At 40.4% G+C, this 20730-nt stretch overlaps 1 long non-coding RNA gene across 1 annotated transcript; it reads right to left on the bottom strand.

The window, feature by feature from the left end:
* Positions 1-4117: 4117 nt before the first annotated feature.
* On the bottom strand, positions 4118-20469 carry LOC138166089 (uncharacterized). The gene is made up of 3 exons (XR_011169526.1): positions 19564-20469; positions 19375-19444; positions 4118-4508 (listed from the first exon to the last, which is right to left on the bottom strand). It is a non-coding gene; the product is annotated as an uncharacterized lncRNA (long non-coding RNA).
* Between the last annotated feature and the right edge of the window lie 261 nt (positions 20470-20730).

Consider the following 20730-nt stretch of genomic DNA (forward strand, 5'->3'; position numbering starts at 1 on the left):
TCCCCTTGTCTGGTGACCACACTGGCTGCTTACTTTGTTTCTATACCACTTGCGTGACCCCCAAAGAGGAGAACTGATATAGCAGGGGATCACGTGGATCCACATCTCTTGAGTGACTCTGTGAGCTGCACATTGTCTGGTTTCACAGGGAATGTGGGACCTACCCAAGATGGAGAATGTCTTATACCCTTTGGAAAGTGGAAAAGAATTTTCCTGATCATTAAGGTAGTAAATTTTTTAGGTTAAATAAAATACATCCTCTATTTAATGTCTAGTTAATTATCCCTTTTAATAATAAAAAAAAACAGGGCAAAAAAGGGCAATTCATTAAAAGTGACTGACACATCAAACAAGTCCAACAGAATATGTGACTCTCCCTCTGCAAAGAAGGGAAAAAAGGCATATCCTCACACCTCTTCTTTGGGCTCGGTGTAGTCATTATCATCATATAGCATTCTGTTTTTTTTTCCCCTTTCCATTTACATTGCTGCAGTCATTTTATGCATTGGTATTTTTTTCTTTGTTCTGGTTTTGCTTCCTTCACTGGGTATCACTTCATGTCTTCCCATATTTTCCTAAAGACATTAGGTTTCCCCATTTTTCAAGAGATAAACCCATTTTGTAGGGGGTCTTGTACTGTTAATAATAAAAAGCTGCCTCCTTAATCCAATCACACGTCCTATCCTGACCCATTTATTATTCTGGAGGGAGCTGAATGGCAGAGGGCAGTCATTCCATCAGAAAAGATTTATTAAGTACTTACTTACTTTACACCAGGTACTGTACTAGTGCCTGGAGATATAAAGAAAGGTGAAAGTAATCCCCCTGCTTTCAAGGAGCTCACAGTCTAATGGGAAGACTCCCTCCCTCTCTCCCTCCCTCCCCCCCTCTGTCTCTGTCTGTCTCTCACCCCTCCCCCTTTCCTCTATCCAAACAGATAACTTGCCATCCATTTGTAATTACAGTACCATATTGTCACGGATGGTTAAGCAGGCAGGCTCCTCACAAGTTCAAAAATGCCAGTTTTGTAGATGAAGAAAGTGAAACTTGAAGCAGTGACATGATTTGAAGGTTATGTTGCTTCCTCTGTCACACTGTGCTGCCTCTGTAATAGCAATAATAGCCGGTATTTATATAGCACTTTAAGGATATTATCTCATTTTGTCTTCCCAGCAACTCTGGAGGTAGGTGTTATTATTATCCCCTTTTTACAGAAGAAACTGAGGCAGAGAGAAGTTAAGTAAGTTGTCCAGGATCCCACAGCTAGTAAAATGTCAAAGGCAGAATTCAAACTCGGGTCTTTCTGAATCCAAGTCAAGGATTGCCTCCACCATACTACCTAATATAGTAAAGATGGAAAGTAAAGATGAATATGAGAAATATTTTGAAAGATCCAACAAGACAGACTGATTGACTCTGATTTCACAGAAAGTCAGAACTGGAAGAGACCTCAGGAGCCATCTCTTCCAACATTTCCCTGAACCAAAATCCCCTCCACCAAACATCTAACAAAAAGCCATTCAGCCTTCCTCCTGAGCTCTCCATTCGGCTTTGGGGGTAACTCTAGCAGTGTTATATTTTGATGTTTAAAACAGTATTTCTTCCAAATATTGACACCCCCCTCCCCCATATTTGAAGGAAATTGTTTAAGTAATGGATTGGCCAAGGTTCCCTAAGGCAAACTCCCTTAACTTTCACTCATGGGAAGCTTTGCATGTCCATATATAATAAAGTGTTGCTCAATGCTTCCAATCCTATTTAGCTGACAAATAATTTTCCTCTGCATTGGTTCTGGCAGCGTGTTTTTCAATAGACACTTGATTGTTTCAAAGACATGGCTCTTACTAGACACTGATTCTGGAGATTCTCAGCTATCAGTGAGAAAGGGATTAGGGTCAATAAATAGTAAGTGAGAGCTGGGATTGGGGACAAAGCTCAGTTAAAGGACTAGGAACACACTTACTATTAAATGCCCTTCAAAAGCTCCTTTCATTGAGTGAAAGCAAACTTACTAATCAATTCAATTAATTTATATTTAATATGTTTAGGAGAAACAGTACTAATTAAAAATTTCCTCAGAAGTGTGTGTGTTGTGTGCTCATATTACATAAGCAACAGGGTTCTGCTGAATAGTTTGGGAAGTATGGTTAGAGGCATACAAGAGGCACTCAACATTAAAAAACATAATCTTTAGTGAAGTATTTAAATGCTGTTGTTTCTCTGCATCAATATGATCCATGGAGTTATGACTGTGAAAGGGACTCCTGCCATTGTTAGCCTTTCAAGCAGGTAAATAAGAGCAGCAATGAATCTCAGAATTTCAGAGTGGGAAGGGACCACAAGATTATCCAGACCAGCTCACATCAGAACAAGGCATCATCTATGTTCTCTTTACCCCATTTACCTCATATCCAGCCTTTGCTTGGAGACCTCTTTTGATGTGGAGCCCTATCTGGTCTGGGGTAGACCCATATCACTCAAAGATAGCGTGAATTGTTAGGAAGCTTTTCCTGACATAAACCTCAAGTTGCCTCTTTGCAAGTTCTAACCATCATAGTTGAGACCAAAGAGAACATGTCTAACTCTTCTTCCACAAGATAGTCTTTTAAATACCTGGAGACCAGCTATCATGCACCCCCAAATCTCCTCTTTTGCAGGCAACCACCCAGATCAGGGGTGGGGAACCTGTGGCCTGGAGGCCACATATAGCCCTCTGGGGGCCTCTGGGTCCTCAAGAGCTGCCCTTTGACTGAGTCCAAACTTCACAGAACAAATCCCTTAATAACCTTGTAAATAGAATAATCCCTTGTAAAACCTGGATACAGTCAAAAGGCCACACCCAAAGCTCTAGAAGGTTACATATGGCCTTGAGGTTGCAGGTTCCCCACCCCTGACCTCGATAGTTAGGTGGCACAGTGAACAGAATGCTGGGCCTAGAGTCAGGAAGCCCTTCATTCAAATCTGAACTCAAGATACATACTAGCTGTGTGACCCTGGGCAAGGCATTTAATCTCTGCCTCAGTTTCCTTAGCTGTAAAGTGTAGGTCATAACAGCACCTGCCTCCCAGGGCTGTTGTGAGGATCTAATAATATTTGTAAAGACCTTAGCACAGTGCCTAGCATATGGTAGGTGTTTAGTAAATACTTCTCTCCCAAACTCTCATTTCCTTCAAATGATCCTCAGCTGATGTGAACACAAGGTCCTTCATAACCTTGGATGCTTTATTTCTGGACACTTTCTGTTTATCAATGATCTTTTTAAATGGTCCAGAGTACCTCCTTATTCCTGGAATTTATACCTCATAATTATAACAGCTAACATTTATATAGTATCTAATGATCAGGATATAGCACAATGAAATACCTCACTTACACTGGATAATATAGAGGGTGTTACTTATTACAATCTAGGATGGCAATTCTTTTAACTGCCACGTCAAAAAGACTAGTTATAAAACATTATTGAGACTAAAATCTCATACTTTTTTCAAACTATTGTCTAGATATACCTTATCCATTATGTACTTATTAATTTATTCATTTCAAACCCAAAGAATAGCATTTTATATCTAAACCTATTAAATTTTATCTTGGACCTATCATTCAAACTTGATATTTTTCTGAATCCTGAATCCATTTAGCAATATATTAGCTATCTCTCCCCCTCAGTTTCGTGTCTTCTATAATTTAAAATTTTAAAAATTATAAACAATAACAATTATAAACAATGTGTTATTGCAAACACATGATCAAAGAAACATAGAAAATATAATAGTAGAACCAAATGAACAGACAAAATTGACCAAAAATGGACTTGTTCTTTTTGAAATTCTTCTATATTTGGTTTTGCCTTTATTTTTATATTATATATTTTTTTGGCTTTTTGGAGGGCAATTGGGGTTGTGACTCACCCAAAGTCACACAGCTAGTAAGTGTGTCAAGCATCTGAGGCCGTATTTGAACTCAGGTCCTCCTGATTCCAGGGCCGGTGCTCTATTCACTATGCCACCTAGCCACCCCTATTTTTACATAACTCTTGTGTCAGAGGCTCCCTCCTGACAAGAAGTGTCTGGCTAAGCTTTGGGGGATTTCTGGCTTTTTGATCCCTCCCAGATGATCTGGGAACTTCAGCATCTGTCTCCATCTCGGAATGTAATCACCAGCTCCCCTGACAAGCACACAGTTTGACAAGACTGAAAGCACAATAAGCTTTATTTACAGGTAGGGACATGGAGACCATAGATAATGGTACCTGTAAGGATCCCTCCAGTTTCTTAATCTCAACCACTTATAGCTTTGGGTAGGGTTCCAGCAGGAACACCAAGGGTTTATGCCTCCTTTTTGGGCTCTCCACTCATTGCCTAGCTGGGCATTCTTTTCTTCTTTCTGTAGCTTTTTCATGATTTATCTCAGATGGTTCCTGGTCACTGTCCTTGTAATAACTTGTCATGCAATTCTCCTCAGTTACCAGAGGAAGTAGTCACTCATCATTCTCCATCAGCTTCACCCTAGGTAGGGTACAAAGTATGTATTGAAGCCATTCTGTGCTCCCCCCACCCAACCCCAGCAGCCATTTTTTTCCAATGATTTTTCATTGAATATTGATTCTATTCTTCAATATTTTCATAGCGTGGGTTTATAAAACAGCAACCTCATACATCCTGAATTCTCTATTCTATTCCATTGGCCTACTTTACTATCATCTTCTTCCACTACCGCAGTACCACATAGCTCTTATGACCACTGTGTTGTTGGTATATTTTGAAATCTGGGTGCAACAAATCCTCCTTTGTCAGTTTTTATTTAAATAGTTCCATCTTGACATTTTTATTGTACTTTTATATTTTCAAAGGCATTTATTAAGAAATATGTGCCAAGCATTGTGATAGGTGCTAGAAATAAAAATATGAGAAAGTATAATAGTCTCTGCCCTCAAAAAACTTATAGTCTAATGGAGGAGAGCTTCATACAGAGGGAGCTAGGAAATAGGGTAGGATCTACATGCAGTGACATGGTTTGGAGAAGACAGGGAAGTGAGAGTTTGTGTATGTGTTTGTGTGTCTGTTATGTAGGAGACAGGGTGGGGGGAAAGAAGAAGAGGGAAAGAGAGAAAAAGAAATAAAGAAAAAAAGGGAGGAGAAGAAAAAAAGAAAGGAAGAAAAGCTTTGAAAGACATAATATACCACCTATCAGGATAGAACCAGAGCTATAAATCTTGCAAGAGTTGGTATGTTTTAATAGAATGGTATATGATTAAATATTTGCTGAGGCAAATGAAGGTGGGGAAGGACAGTACAAGTTTTGTAATTTAAACATTTTTCATAAAAGTGACTATATGTGTATGTATACATTATATATGTATATTAAAAGTAGCCATTAATAAAAGTAATGTTGGCATGTACTTATAGAATTCTTTTTATACTCAAAAACTTGAGATACTGGAGAGGTTCTCCATTTCCTTCTCCAATGTTTATCCTATTCAATCATTAATAAACTTAGACCTCTTCTTCTCAAGCATCTTCCAATTTTCTCCATTTTCTCTGTCCATGGAGTCCTCACTCCTCCATGTGAATACTCTATCCCTGGCCCAAGTCTTCTACACTGGCTGCACCTTGTTTCATCTTCCTCGATATATGGAAGGAGCAGGGAAGCCTGTATCTAAAAAGGGATGATAATATAATAGAAAGGCCTTGCTTCCTGCCTGATTCAGAGCATGTGTAGGGATTTTGACTATTTCCGGTCCACTTGGTAAATTAAAGTCTTTTTGGCTGGCGCTAAATCAAAAACTGGGAGACAAAACAAACAAAAAATTCATTATGGTGGGCCCTCAGGCCTCCTTCCTTTCTGGCCTCGATCAGAGACACTTCCTATAAGCTTGCATGTTAGGAGAGTGGTCTTGGGCCTTTCTCTCCTTACGAGGGGCAACATGGGGCCCGTGAGTTAAGGCTTCTTTGTTCTTTGCCTCTTTTCATGTGTTCTTTTCTGCTCGAGTGAAGCAGCATTGTGTTAGGCTGTGCCCTTGTAGGTTTTGAGATGGCGAGCCACCAGAGGAGGTCCAGGAGTTGGAATCCATGCCAGATTTTGTGGACCTGAAGAGCCCAATGAAGTACAGAATCTTGAGCAACCGGATTCCCCCAGCACAGAAGTGGACTGATGGCAGTCAAGAGGGAGTGACAGCAGTTCATACTGAGCAAAGCTGGTGGGTGAGTGTTTTGTAGCAACTCTCCCCAGGACCAAGGTAGCATAGGGGAGAGTGTGTCTCCGAGTGTTGGGATGGAAGGGAATGATTTTTAACTTCTGTCCTTGTTATATCTTCCCAGTAAATATCCATTTGTAAAAACTAATTGATGTTAAGTGGTTAAATGATACTGCGGCACTAATTGGCCATTAATATTGGTGAAAACACTCCAGAGTAGGGGCTTAAGCTGATGGCATTAGAGAAGAACCCAATAACCTCTCGGGATATTCCTAGGACTCTGAGGGACAGAGATATAGCCTTGTCTGAGACCTGGCCTTTCAGTAAGCATGGGAGTCGTTTCTATAAAGGCTATGTAGGTATGAATTCTCTTAACTATAGTATCATGCAGCACATATTTCTCAGTTTTGTCCAATGATAATATGAAAAAAAATTTGCCTTCTTAGCAGCAAGGTGTGTCCCACACTAGGAAGTGGTGTAAAGCTAAGGTTAGCAGTGACATTGAATTAATATAGTATGCATTTCAATGGTAAGATTCTGTTCTACAGGTTAAACACTTCCTTCCTGGAGATTTAAAGCCAACTGTGTCAATCACGCTCTGACACTTTGAAATGACTGGTTTCATATTCTTTTCATGATCTAAATGATGTAATCCCCTGAAACTCTTCATTGTCTTCATAATGCATCTTGCTATATCTACCTTCATCACACTTCTGAAGTTTGACCCCTTCCTCCTTTCATACTCTCCACTACCACCTTACTTTAGATTTTCATCATCTTTTGCTTAGGCAATTGTCAAGGTGTCCTAACTGGTCTTCCTGACCCAAGTATCTCTCTATTCCAGTCCATGGAAGAGATTTTACTTAAGTTCACATTTGACCATGTTATTTCCCTACTCAAACTCTAGTAGTTTCCCATGGTTTCTAAGACAGAATAAAACTCCTTTGTTTAGCTTTTAAAGCTCTTTATAACATGGTCTCAACTTAACTTTACAGCCTACATATATTATGTCCCTTTCCACATTCTGTGATGACTAGATTGGCTTTCTCTCTATTCCTTGAATATGGTAAATTAATCTCCCATTTCAATACCTTTGTCCTAACCATCCCTCAGTGCAAGAGGGGAAGTAACATGAAATAAACCTGGAAAGAAAGGCTGCAGCCAGGTTGTAAAAGACTTTAAATACCTAGTAAAGGTATTTGTATGGAACAGAATAAGCATTTATCAACCACCTACTATGTGCCAGGTATGATAAATGCTTTACAAATATTATTTCCTCTGATCCTCACAATAACCCTGTGAAATATGTTCTTTTATTATCTCCATTTCACAGCTGATGAAACTGTGGGGCAGACAAAGGTTAAATGACTTGCCCAGGATCAGATGGCTAGTAAGTGTCTAAGGCCAGATTTGAATTCAGATCTTCCTGACTCCAGCCACCTAACTGCTTCTGCTGTACAAATGAAAGAACAAGCCAAGTTTGTACCTGATTCTGTATTCACTAGGCAATCATTGAAGTTTATTGAGCAGGAGAGTGACATGGTTAGACCTGTGCTTTAGGAATATCAATTTGACAGCTGTGTGTAGATAAATCTGGGGGGAAGGGATGTAATTAGGGAAATCAATAAGAACACGATTGCAAAAGTCCACATGAGAGGTTATATCAAGTGACTTGCTCACGATTACCGCATTCGTGAGTGTGGAAATATGTTTTTGCTCTAAAGGCAACCAGAAACTTTGATTCTTCTGTCCTGTTCTATGACTCACAGTCATACAATGTAGGTAAGAGAATGTTATTACAAAGGAAGGAACCTTGTCTTGGGGAGAAGCTTGGTGTCATTATAAATACTCTCCAATTTCCCCAGTCATTTCAGCTTGCTTTCTTCCTCCTGTTCACTTCTGGGCCTGGCTCCCTGATCCATCTGAAATGTCTGTGCAAGATACATACATGCATATACACACACTGATGTACTAGTTCTATGGGCTTTTTATCCAACTTCATGTCATTTTCTGGACAATAGGTATTCTTCATAGTCTGGTTTTTACGAAGTGGAAAAAGCCATCTAGCAATCCTGTCAAAAAGGGCAATGAGATTATTCTGGAATGCTTTGTTCTTATTGAAGTCATACCAGCTGTAGGGATCCATGCTTTGCTTAAAAAAATCCATTACAGATTTTTGCCAGGGACTGATCTCACATTCCTGCTTTGTGATTCCCAGAATACACATCTCCCCCTTTGAAAAGCATGACAAGTTTTCCGGGATTTCCTTTCACCTTGTCTGATTCACACTTGATCACAGGACCACAGGCTTCTGCTTTTGGTCCATGAGCACAATGGACCAAAATCTTTCATGTAATTTGCCTTCAGAGTTCAGATTGGTTCTTCTACTATGCGGGCTTTAATTAATCCCCTCCTAATAATTGCTGTAATCTAATTTCCTTAGTTGGGAACTCATTCTGTTTGATAAAGACAAACAAAAGAGAAGTTGAGTCCCTCTGATTCTGTGTTTTTGTCTAATTTCCATATTTTAGACCAAGGTTGTCAAACTCAAATAGAAATGGGAGCTACTAATCCATACTTAGGGAAGGTACGCTGACCTAGTTTTAAAATGTAATGTTATTTATATTTCATGTATTTTTACTTGCTTTGCTAAATATTTCTCAATTATACTTTGATCTAATCTGACTCACTCAGAAGCTTTACTTTGTTGCTTTCAATGGTAGAGCCCTGAAGAAGACAGTTTCATCTGAAGCATCATATGGGGAGCTGACATTCCCTGCCATGTCTCCGAAGCCTCATGACATGCATGATTTCATTTGGGGCAGGCAACTCTGTGAGGCAGGCTCGTCTCATAGGTGTGGACCTTGCGCCTGGTCCCTCAGCTGGGAAGGTGACAAAGGTGGGATTCAGCCCTTTGCATGTGGAACACCCTCTCCCCAATCCAGAGCGCTTTTTCACTGTTTGTGGTACATACCTGGTAAGGGGGAGGTAGGTTTAGCCCACCATAACACCTCTACTTGGCACTGGGCCTTCTCACAGGTAGAAGCAATCTGAGAGGAAAATCAGACATTCCTTGTGACAGGGAGAGAGGAGATAAAAAAGAGAACTTGGAGATACATAGGATGGACAGGGAGCTTTAACACTGGCACCGCAGCAGAGCAGACGTTTTACTGTTGTTTAGTTGTGTCCAAACCTTCATGACCCCATTTGGGGTTTTCTTAGCAAAGATCCTGGAATGGTTTGCCATTTCCTTCTCCAGCTCATTTCACAGATGAGGAAACTGAGGCAAACAGGGTGAAGTGAATTGCCCAGGAGCATACAACTAGGAAGTGTCTGAGGCTGGATTTGAGCTCAGGAAGATGAGTCTTCTTGACTCCAGGCCTGGTGCTTTATCCACTGTACCACCTAGCTGCCGCGGAGCAGATGTCCTTACAATACCATAAGAAGGAAGTCACTGGAGAGCTGCAGTAGGGCAGTAGGGAGTGAGAGTGAACCAGTGTGAGAGTGTGTGTGTACGTGTGTGTGAATGTGTGGTGTGTGTGTATGTGTGTGTGTGCAAATGTGTGGTGTGTGTATGTGTGTGTGTGAATGTGTGGTGTGTGTGTGAATGTGTGTGTGTGAATGTGTGGTGTGTGTGTGAATGTGGTGTGTGTGTGTGTGTGTGTGTGTGTGTGTGTGTGTGAGATTACAGAGCACAAACCAGGAGAGGTATGTAGGCTACAATGCTTCTCTCGTGGGCTATAGGATACCTCCATACCCCTTTCCCCACAAGCACACTTTATGAACCTCCTGTAAGAGGTGTCAAACCTGCAGCCACATGTGACCTACAAGAGTCCTGAGTGCTGTCCAATAAAATATAATTGGGAAATATTTAACAAAATAAATAAAAATACAATAGAAAAGATGTTAAAATGTGGTTTGAGCCAGCTCAAGCACTCCCTGCACCTATCTTATAAGGTTGTTATGAGGCTCAAGTGAGATAATGTAAGTAAAAAGCCCTCGAAACCTTAAAGTATCATGTTGAATGCTAGCTAAAAACTTGTTAGCCATCTCCCAGGCATTGTTACTGCAAAGTAACCATCTTGTCTAGTTTAGGAACAAATAGGCTGGACACTTTCCTGGAAACCAGAGCTTCAAAGACAGAAATGCAATAGTCCCTGCCCCTAATAATTTAAATGTTCTACAGAAGGGTACAACACGTGCTCAGATAACTACAAAGTCATGGGTGCTAACACACCAGAATCCTGGGCCTGGAATCAGGAAGACCTGAAGTCAAATCTAGCCTCAGACACTTGTCAGCTGAGGGACGCTGGGTAAGTCACTGAACCAATCTCTGCCTCACATTCTTCTCCTGTAAAATGGGGGAAATCATGGCAGCTGCCTCCCAGGATTGTCATGAGGATCTAATGAGATGGCATGTGTGAAGTGCTTTGTGAATGGTAAGGTGCCATATAAATATTAGTTGGGATTATTGTTGTCGTGGTAGTAAATTCTGGCAGGCTAGATGTGGAGGGGAGACCAGAAAAGACCTCATATGGGAGGTAGAGCCTGGGCTGAGCCCTGAATGAGTTATCTGATAGCTGGGGATTAGAGAGGGTAGACAAGTTAGGAGATCAATTGTAAGAGTACAGGTAAGACATGATAAAGACACACTACTCTATTACATTTACAAAAACAAAACAAAACATACCAGAGACCATGATTATCAATATTTTTGAAAATATATCTATTTCTCGGGGCGGGGGGGGCTAGGTGGTATAGTGAGTAGAACACCGGCCCTGGAGTCAGGAGGATCTGAGTTCAAATCTGGCCTCAGATGCTTAACACACACACACACACACACACACACACACACACACAAACTAGCCATGTGACCTTGGGCAAGTCACTCAACCCCAAGTGCCCTCCAAAAAGCAAAAAAGAAAAAATATCAATTTCTCTCAAAGCCATTATTTTTTTTTCTAGAATTTTTTAGTGTTGTTACAACAAAGATATTAGAAACTAGATGAATGAATGGTTTGCACATATTTTTGGCAATATTACCCAAGTGATTCCAAAATGCTAAATGCCCAAATGTGGAAGAATTGAGCTTCCCTTCATTAACAAAGATATTGTTAATGACTAGAATAAATTTTTCAAATGACTTTTTTTTTTTTGGTTGAAAACTGAGAGAAAAGAATGCAGTCGCCTTTGTGATTTTCTAAATTAAAAGCAGTCGACAAGATAATGGTTTTTTTTGTTGCTCATGCTGTTACAACTAATAAAGTTTTATGTTTGCCTCTGGTACCAACACTGACACGATTTGATATTTAATAGAACTTCAACTGAACTTTTCTTTTCTTCGAAATCCTCCCTATTTGCTTCTTCACATCCTTGTGGACTCCCTAAAGACTACTGTGATAGGTTTCAACTTCCTGTATCAGATTACTTCTAATTTAATATTCCCTGTAGCACTTTGCCTGATTCCTAGAGTATTTTGAAAAACATTCAAATGCAAATATAAAACTATGGCATTATTTTTTTTTAAAAGCAATCGGGGTTAAGTAACTTGCTCAAGGTTACACGGCCAGTTATTTCTGGGTGTGGTGCTAAGTATCTGAGCCCGGATTTGAACCCCAGGTCATCCCAACACTGGAGCCAGTGCTCTTACTTGCTGTGCTACCTGGCTGCCCCAACTATGGCATTATTTCTGGCATACAAAATCATTACTACAAAGCATTGTCATATTTTTATATTTTGACTGAAAATTTATGCTAGGATATTTATATTTAATTCATGCATCCCTTTTATATTAAACCTAAAATATATTTCATTAACGTTTACAATCTAAGGCACAATGAAAGTCTAACCTCCAAAGGTAGGATGAGTTCAGATAAATCCCAAGTCGTCCAAATCACCCTTCCTTTGGATTGATTCAATAAACTTCAATCTCAGGTATGCTTATTTTATTTCCTTTTAAAAGAAAAAAAAAGAAAAACAACTAGTAACACAGAATAATACTATAATTGGCAAACAAGCCAGCCACAATTAGCAAGGCTGCTATTAAGCCAATGCAAAAAGTAGAACTTTTATTGGAGGAGGAATAAACTAAAGTGGTTGTGCAATATATATAGATCTGACTTCAAGTTGATTTCATCCACAGCCTGGACAACAATATTAACAAAACAAGTTCACACACCTTGGGTTAAGAACTCCTGATCTAAGGAAATGCCTACTCAATATAAGTGTAATAGGGTGGTGGTGAATGTGTCAAAAGGTGTGTAGTACTTTTCCTTTCTGCTAGCAAGGACAGTCAAAGACAGGCTAACCCCAATGGTGATGGCTCACTTCCCTTGTCCAGACTCATGGCACCCGTACCTAACAAAACCCCAATATTGAAGAAAGGGACTTGAAAGGTATCCCTCTGTTTGCATTAGGGAGAGCAAGTAAAGTCTTTATAATGGAGAAGTGGGAAAAGCCCCAGAATAAGACGGGAAAGTCCTTTACAGATGAATCCTGGCTCATGAACTTAGTGAAGAAGCCCCAGTAGCACTGTGAACAGACATGGCAGGCAGACACAAGTGCATCAGAGCTGAAGATGTCAGGTCCAATATTTTGACTACCACAGGACACCAGGCACCAAGGAAAGGGACACAGAGACCCATAAACTCTCCCCTACTTGATTTCTTGCTAGTGAGTGTACTAAGGAAGAGACACAATAATATTACTGAGGTAGGGAAATATACGACCTGCTTTGTTAACAGTTATATAACACTGTCAATAAACTGCTTTTTCTCAGAGTATGGACTGCAGTTTACCTTTATTGCATTTAATTTTTTTATTGCTCTCTTGCTCAGTCTGGATGATCAATTTTTGGGAATACTGTAGAGAGAAATATTGTTCAGATACAGGTTGGAATAGACGACCTCTGAGGTCCCCTCTAACTGAGATCCTGTAACCTTATAAAAATAATCATACAAACCTTCTAGTATTCTTTATTCCCAAGACCCTGGGCAGCTTATAATGCAACCTGGAACACAAGACTTCCCCAGGGACACAGAGACACACAGGAAGACACAGAGACACACAGGGACAACCATCCAGAGCAGCAGATTTCTGGGCCTTGATATTACACTGAGCAGAGGGCTCATGTAGTTCTTTAACTTTTCCTCCTCATATAATTAACTCTGCAACTACAGCTTAATGGGCCAGTCTCTGATTGCCTGTGAATGTTGATACAGAATCAGAGCAACCTTACATACTTCCAATAGGCTCCTTTCATTTTGGCTTATGCATGAACATGATCCTTGGGTAGTCTGGGTAACACTGGTCTTCTTGTATGTCCTCGCCCATGACACTCCACCCGCTGACTCCACTATTTTTCACCATTTCCCCATACTTAGAATGTTTTAGCTCCTCATGCCCTTCCCTTGCTTCCTTCAATATTGGGCTCAAATCCCATCTTCTTTAGGAGGCCTTTCTGAGTCCTCTGTGATTATGTCCCACTTACACTGTCTGTATCTTGCAGGTCCATAGCTGTCTGCATACTCTCTCCCCCATCAGACAGTAACTCCTTGAAGGCAGGTATTTACCTGTCTGTATCCCCAGTACTTAGGCCAGTCCCTAAGCACCTGACAAATGCTTGTGAATGATGATATGCCATGTGTCGTCTGGCTAGTAAAAAGGACAGTGGGACTATTGCTTTCTTTATGGAATGGCCTTTTTCAAGTACCTGATGTTTGTGCTGGTTTTCTCTAGCAGCTACATGACACTGCTGACTCATACTGACCTTAAAAGTTGATAAAGCCCTCAAGCCTTTTCTTCTAAACTCCTGTGTCATCATATCTCCTGCCATCACCACTTCTGCTCAACTTTCTAAAAATGTACACCATTTTCCTCTATTAAATTTCATGTTCGAATTAGCCCAGTATCCTAGTCTCAAGATTTTTAATACCTGTTTTCTCTTGTAATTTAACAATTTTCGTTTTAGAACCCAAGTCATTTGCAAATTGGATTATCATGCCCCGTCTTCATCTAATCACTGTAAAAATGATTTAGAAGGGTATGCTGATGAGAACACCTTGTGATATGTTAATAGAGAACGGTTTCTGGATTGACAGTACTTCAGTGATAAATGCTCTTTGGTTTTAGTCTTCCAACAATTCTGTGTCAACCTAATGCTATTAATAGTCTACCTACATTTCTCTGAGGGGCATATAAGAAAAAAAGATCATGTCATTCTCAAACATATTATCAGATTTTCAATATTTTGAGAGCTTTCCATCTCTCTCAAGCTGACTTCCCTTTCAGAATCATAGGTTATTTGATCATGCTTATCTTTTCTCAGAATTTTTTGAGATTAACTTTCCCTGAGTTTTGTGCACATATCTGACTGTATCCAACATTCCCCTCTTTGTACAACATGGATGGCACATTGATCTTGTAATTTTCCTCCAAAGTTTTCAATACTTCCATTTTACTAACCAATACCTTACTCAACAGGATTAGGTTCACTGTTCAGTTTCTTTCATTGCTTTGAGATTTGAAATCTCTTTAATATAAGAGATGGATTTATCACACTTAGTGGAATGAAACTTCCAGATATATAGGAAGTCGAATAGCTTTCTCAACTTTATTTTGTAATCTGTATCAGGAACTCATGTTTCATTTTCTCCATTTGTATGATTAGGCTGCAGTATTTTCCCATAATATTAGTGCTTTTGTTTTTTTTCTCACTCAAAAAATACCATCCATGCTGCTTTTCCCTTAGGGTTCATGGATTTTCCATGCAGGTGTATCTAAGGATAGGGGCAGAGACTGGACCTGAGTATGAGTATATATTCTTGAAACATGTTTCTCAGCCTTTGAAGAAGGTATAGCCTTCTTCTACTGACAGATTATAGCATTAAATTCCATTCCATCAAGTCCTGGAAATACCTAAGAGGTTATATTTCTCCTTGTGCAAAAAGCTCAAGTTTACCTTAAATACTCTCTCTACTGGGTATACAGACATGTATCGGGCTGAGAACATAATCACTCATTTCAACAAGAGGAGTCAGAAGCAACTACTTCTTCTCCTTTCTATACTTTATAGAAGTTCCCAGCCCCACTAGCTTTCCCACAATGCTGTGGGTGTGGGGGGTTTGCCCAGAAAGAACTGGATAAGGATTCCTAGGAGCCAGAATAAAAAGGAGAAAGTTTCCAGGAAATGGTGCTATTGAGCAAGGTTAGTGGCCTGAAGGGGAGGGAGACTGTTTCAGAAAGATGAATATATGACCCGTTCTTTATGTAAGCAGAGGTAAAAGGGAGGCCAGGATCAGTATGCTCCTTAGAGATTTACTGTTTGGATTTCAGAGATTGGGACCTACTTCTGTGTCATTAAGTGAGACAGAATTGTTTAGATGCTCATCAGAAAAGCTTCCCTCCCCCTTGGTACCTTATTATATAAAAGCGAGCTGAGAACCAAATTGGTTTGTTTTCCACTAAGCCTCCCTGGATTTCCAGACTGAGAGTATCAAGGGGTTGGGAGAGGATTTCTTTTTTTTCTCCAATACTCCCTAGGAGCAGAAAATGGCAATTTGCAGGAGAAGCACATGGCAAACGAACAGCATATATTTGTTCAGGTAAACTGAGGTTACTGGAATTATGGACCCCATTTTTTGTTTTCATTTCTGAGCATAGGAAAGACTCTAGAGATACTGATCATGGACTTTACCAGCCTTGAGGGTTATCTCCCGGGTAAACCCAAATTCCAAAGTTCCCAACTTAGAATTCAGGTGCCAATTTCCTGGAGAGATTTCCTCAACAGCTTCCTTCTTAGAGAAGTAAGAAATGTGGCTAAAAATTTTTCTTTTAAAAAAAGTATTCCAGTCTGCCAAAACCTGTTCTTGACAAACCCATACTTTTTGTTAGTGATTGCATCCTATCCTAAATCTCATAAACCAACCCTTTATTAACACATTCTAGAATTTTGCCAGGAATGTCTAATAGCCTGTAGTTAGCAAACATTACCCTTTTCCGTTAAAAAACAAAACGGAGACATCTGCCATTCTGCAGTCCTGTGATACCTCTCCTGTTTTCCATAATTCTCAAAGATCAGTACATGACAGGACAGCAACTAAAAAGTCACATTTACCAGTTTTTTTTTTTAAGTACCTTAGGGTTCATCCTTGAACTCATTGAGTACAGCTAAGCACACACTTATAATCACCTTGGTTTTCAACTTTCTGCTAAATTACGTTTGTTCTGTTCTTCCTGGTGTGAAATTCCTTCTCTGGGTAGAGAAAAGGAAAAAGCAAAGCAGGAGCCTGCCAGTTCTGCCTTTTCTGAAGTATTCATTATAACTATCCTTTCACTATTTCTTCTTCAATCTTCCTCTTAACACAACTTAAAAAAAATGTCTTTGTCCCTGGGGCCGCTAGGTGGCACAGTGAACAGAGCACCAGCCCTGGAGTCAGGAGGACCTGAGTTCAAATCTGGCCTCAGACACTTGACATGTGACCTTGGGCAAGTCACTTAACCCCAATTGTCCTCCAAAAAGAAAAAAAAAATACTTTGTCTCTTAAATCGTCCACCTTACTCATTCTGAGGTTTGGGCTTTCTGCCATTCTTCCTATAAGGCTATTTTTAAAAAATCACCTGTAACCTGCTCTCATTTCCATTTTCCTTGGGTAGGGACAGGATTAGACCTGTGATTTCAATGGTTTAAGGAATTCTCAGATGAGTAATCTCTCTCTACTAATGCATATCAATATCTTCTCTACAACTTGCAGCCTGAGAGTATTTAGAGTATAAGTGACTTGCCTAAGTCACAAAGCCAGTATATGTCTTTGGTGATTTGAACTTAGGTTTTGCTGACTTTCAGGCCAGCTCTCTATACACAATACCATGATGTCTCTATATCCTTAAAATATTTAAGTTAAGGTTTCTGTATATCCACATTAGTCTCCTTTGACTAATCTCCTCTTTTTCCTCATAAACCCCACTCATCCACAGATTCCTCATTTGTGTTTATAATAAACACACATAAATATGCAATGTGTATTTTTTAAAAGAAATACAATAAAATTAAAAAGATGAAACATGTAAAATAAATATAAGGTATTTAAGGAGGAGGCCACCAGCAGTTGGGGGATCAGGAAAGGCTTCATGTAGAAGGTGGTACTTGAGCTGTGTCTTCAAGGAAGAGAGGGATTCTGAGGCAGAGGTAAGGAGAGGGTGCATTCCAGGCTTGGGGGGATGGCAAGTACAAGGGCATGCAGAGAGCTGATGGAATGTTGCGTGTAAGGAAGAGAGACCACTTCAATTGGATCAGAGTACAGGAAGGGGAAACAACGTATGATGAGGTTGGAAAGAGAGTCTGGGGTCAGGTTATAAAGGGACCTAAAAGCTAAGCAGAGGAATTTATATTTTATCCTAGAGTCAATAGGAAGCTACTCAAGTTTGTTCAGTAATGGAGAGACACAGTCAGTTCTGCATTTAAGGAAATAACTTTGGCAGGATGAACTGGAGTTTGGAGACTTGACCCAGGAAGACAAAGTAGGAGGCTATTGCAATAGACAAGGGGAGAGGCAATGAAGACTAGAATTAAGGTAATGGCTGTGTGAGGGGGAAGGATGAAGGTAGAAACAGCAAGACTTGGCAACTGAATGGATATGTGGGGTAGGAGAGAGTGAGTTAAGTATAAACTGATGTTATGAACCTGGAGACTGGAAGAATGATGAAGCTTTCCACAGAAAGAGGGAAGTATGGAAGAGAGTGAAGTTGGAGGGGTGTGTGTATGTGTGTATTGTTTCCCTACTTCTATCTCCAGCACCTATTTTTCTATATGGAAACAATATACACCAAACACAGGGTGTCACCAAAGTCTTGGTCTTATTTTAGGCTCCTTAATTTGTTAAGCTTAAAACTGCACAAAGACTTTGGGGACACCCTGTATACATGCAAAATAATTTTGGGGTTGGGGACTGATCAGGAAAGAGATTGTATAGAAAGTGGTACCTTAATTGAGCTTTGAAGGAAGCTAGAATTCTGTGTGGCAGAGGTGAGAAAGAAGACTATTCCGGGAATGGCAGAGAGCCCAACAGAACCCCAGAGGAAGGCTAAGGAACAACTCCTAGTCTATGTATAGCTATTACCTGGTACAGGCACAAACACAGAGTCCCTCAACGGAATGATTACAACACTCCTTTGGCCACCATACTTGCTGAGAGCAAGATGCTTGGTGTTCCCTCATTCCTTCTGGCAGCTGTTGTGCTGAGGTGCCTCTCTGAGCTGGCTGTTTTGTTATAACTGGGAACTTAAATCAATGTATCTGATGGGAGAAGCCACAGGCATTGCTGGCACCCAGACCTTTTCATTACACTAGTTATGAAAGAACATAGTGTAGTGGATTCAGTAATGTGTTGTTAAACATTTAACAACTGACTCTCTGAAAACATGCACAACACCCTTTTAAAATTAATTTCCACTATTAACGTTTTCTCCATTATTTTATTGAGTCCAGGCAATCAATCAATCAACATTTATTAAGTTCCACACAACAAATCAAAGTTCTGATTTGTAGTATTAGCCAATTTCCAATGTGTAAATGTTCACACTAAAAGTTCAACAACCTTCTCTCTCCACTAGTATGAGCTGACTTCAGCACACTCCTGGGAGAATGCTGCTCTTAGGGTTGGGAAGGCAAGAGTTCAAATTCTGCCTTTAACACTGGCTGTATGACCTAGGGAAAGTCATTTTACACCCCCAATTTAATTTTCTCTCTCTAAAGCAGGCCTATACAACTTGCAGCCTTCAGGCTGCTTGCAGCAGGCCAAAGAATTTCTGGCAGCTCATGAAAATGTAGAGGAAAACATCCTTTGTATGCTGAGGAAATTCTTTGGTGTGCTGTAAGAGGCCTGCAGACAGCAGGCTGCAGGTTGTGCAGGCCTGCTCTAAAGAATGGGAATAATATCTACTTCACAGGGTTATTGTCAGGTTCACATGAGATAATGTATACAAATTACTTGGTAAACTTTAGAAGACCATCTGGAATCAGTTATTGTTATGAGTTAGGGGCTAGTTCAAGCTGTTTCCTTTGATGATTATTTAGCAGATGAGCGCCAAAGTCCAATGCAAACAGAAGACTTAGCTATTATTTCCAGAGACCTTTAAGCAGAAATCCAATTATCACTGGGCTTCAAAACCCATTTACTTACCTTTTCCTTCCAGAGACCATCCTGCTGTTTTTCAGGCCACATCTCTGAAGCAATATGAACTCGTTAAAACCTGCCATATGATGTAAAATATTACGAGTTATTTTTTTCATATATACATTTCTTACTTTCTCAACTAGATTGCAAACTCCTTTTGGGGGGCAACTGTATCTTCTATTTCTTTATACTCACCTGCCCCTCTTCCCATTCCGCACACCCTTCTACCTGGCACGATGAATTCCAGAATGTGGCAGGCAATCCATAAATATTTGTTGATCAATTGATATTCTTATAGAAAACATTTTTAAATAATACAAACTTTTTATTTTAAACTTCAATTATAAACGGTATAAACTCTTTGATCTAATTGGAGGCAACCCAGCAGGGGCTTGCAGTAAGCAAGGGCTTAAAAGAGGTTGTTAATGTAAATGCAGCAGAGCTTGTCAAGTAGACTTTTGGCTCATCATTAAATCTTTTAATGTTCCTTGGACTCAAAACTTGAATCAGCCAGCATCATGGTCCAGTACAGGAGACCTCTCTCACACTACACAGGGAAACACGACAAAATCACCCTTTTCACGGATGCTTCTTGACGAGTTTCATCTGAATCCCTATCATTCCTCCTTCCAAAATAAACACTTCATCCAGGGCAGCAACTTAGGCAAAACCCTCATTAGCAGCCAGACGCTCCACTCTCCTCATGCTTTTTATCTGTTACTTGCACGCAGCCCCAGGGTGAAGGAGGCAGCGCTACGATTCTCACACTACTACCTACAGCTGCCCGGCTGCTCTGGCTTCGTTAACTGGTGAAGATCATTTAATAACCTCAGTAAGGGTCAGAGCCTGAACTAAGGCACCAGAAGAAGAGCCTGGACCTAACAGCTTCTTCGTTCTCTGAGTAACCTTGGAGGATGCGTCTTTCTATGTCAACAAGGCTATTACCGCACCCTCTCCCCTAGATGGCTATTGTCTGGTCTTCTACCCAGTAAACTCTAGGGGCTCCCTACTGGTTCTAAGGAAAAAATGTTAACTCCACTGTTTAGTTTTGAAAGCCGATTCCAAAGGGCCCGGCCCATTCTTGCGCATCTCTGAACGCGTCTCCTCTTCCTGCGCCCTGAGTCCCGGCCAGACCGGCTCCTTCTGCTCCTCGGGCAGGACTCTTTCTCTCTCTCCTCTTTGCCTTTCCCGAGCACACGTGGAGCCTGGGAACGCACCCCTTCCCCACCTCCGCCTCACGGAATCCCTTTCTTCAGGGCGCGGCTAAAATACTGCTCTCTCCTCTGCTAGGGCCATTCCTTCCCTTTCGCAATATCTTATAGTCAAATACTTTGTGATTCCTTTCTGAATATGTTTTACAAA

Source organism: Petaurus breviceps, unplaced genomic scaffold, assembly GCF_028583685.1.
Source record: "Petaurus breviceps papuanus isolate PSGF00001 unplaced genomic scaffold, PetGlider_PUasm1.0 220, whole genome shotgun sequence".
NCBI lineage: Eukaryota > Metazoa > Chordata > Mammalia > Diprotodontia > Petauridae > Petaurus > Petaurus breviceps.